The sequence below is a fragment of the Mya arenaria genome, chromosome 7 (assembly GCF_026914265.1).
Source record: "Mya arenaria isolate MELC-2E11 chromosome 7, ASM2691426v1".
Taxonomy (NCBI): Eukaryota; Metazoa; Mollusca; class Bivalvia; order Myida; family Myidae; genus Mya; species Mya arenaria.
The window spans coordinates 49,481,097-49,482,788 of NC_069128.1; positions in this window are offsets into that span (position 1 = coordinate 49,481,097).

Here is a 1,692-nt window from a genome sequence, read left to right on the forward strand (position 1 = left end):
GGAACTTTAAAGGACAGCCCAAAATTGTAAGACTTTAAACGAAACACCACTGAAAGGTAAATGAAAAGATTTAATATTCACTAAACGGTAGACACAAAACTCCGAAAAAAGCGGAAACATACTACACATGTATTAAGCGTTGTTGAATTATAAACATACACAATTTTCAATTTGATGAATTATGTATTAAATATTTAGCTTCTTTATGTCAGATAATATACTTCATGCTTAGTCACTACCAGAGTATTTGTATGTGTTTGATAATCTTTTCTTACCGATATCAGTATATATCGGAGGTTGTAAATGAAATAGTACTTAACGAAATCAATTGAACGAAGTTTTCACCCTCTTTTAGACTAGTTATTAGGTAGCCTTTACGATTCTTACCTCATCTAGAAGAAACGTGAGTATAAATTGCATGTTTAATGTGTATTTTATTGCTCTATCCGAACGAGGTTTTACGACAAACTCGAAATAATATTCAAACTTTTGAAAACGATACGTGGGGGCATCGGGTGCTATCCCTAAATCTTGTATTTGGTTCGCATGGCATGTCAATGTGACCTAAAAGGGCGATATCGTTCTATCTCGTCAAACATATTTGACTTAAACCAACGTCTCTTTTACAATGAAGTTCTCAAGCTACCTTTAAATGAACTGCATAACTTGTTTACAAAACAAGCCCTAATCTAACGATATTTCGCAATGATCTTCTTGATACACCCCGTATGACTAGATTTGGTTTATATGGCAGATTTTGTTACAACGGTTGTTATACATTTAGACGAAATTTTTGATTTTGACATATCTAAAATTATTTAATGGGATGCTGCAGTGAAACAAAGCCAACATAAGACAAATATATGATAATATCAAAACCTTACATAAATCTGTCCCTTTTTTGTATATGAAGTTTACCGGTCTGTATATCAATGTATTTTAATAAAAATCCAGTTTTTATGACTTCAGCGGCCAATATCATGTTTTTGGCCGGTCCGGCCCTCGCCAAAAACATAATATGAACTGCTGACGTAATATAATATTGACCGCTAACGACAAGAATTTGGCGAGAGCTGCTTGCAATTTAAAAACATTATTATTAGATGTGTTTAATTGAACATGTCAAAGGCGCATTAAACATTTTAAATGGTAAAAAAGTGTTCGGTATAATATAGGAAATATAACACACCACTTCGGGCCATATGGCATTATAAAGACCGGGCAGTCAGCCCCCGAAGGTGAATATACACCTTCTGGGGCAGACTGGCTGGTCCTTATAATGTCATATGACTCTCAGTAGTGTATAATATTTCTTAAATATTTTACAAAAATGTTACAATGGTGGCAACCGTTGAACTTCCAAAACAGTGCAACTGGCTTTTTGGTATACTTATACGCAGCGTTGGAGAGCCTGGTGGAATGTTGCAATCCAATTACATTGACAAAAATATTCTTCTGGCTTATTCTGTTTATTTACCATTGTTTTCGTTTTTAGGACAACGAATCACAGCAATATCATTACAAGCTTATAAAATTGACCTAGTCAAATGAACAAATGCTGAACTGGATAAAACGTTGAAACGCATAAATATAATGAGATTATAAGTATCTTCCATGGCCGAGAGTGTAAGATAGGTTCATTCCGACCCGAGCGTAGGGTGTTTTGCGGAGTTTACCGAGTTTCCGCAAAAC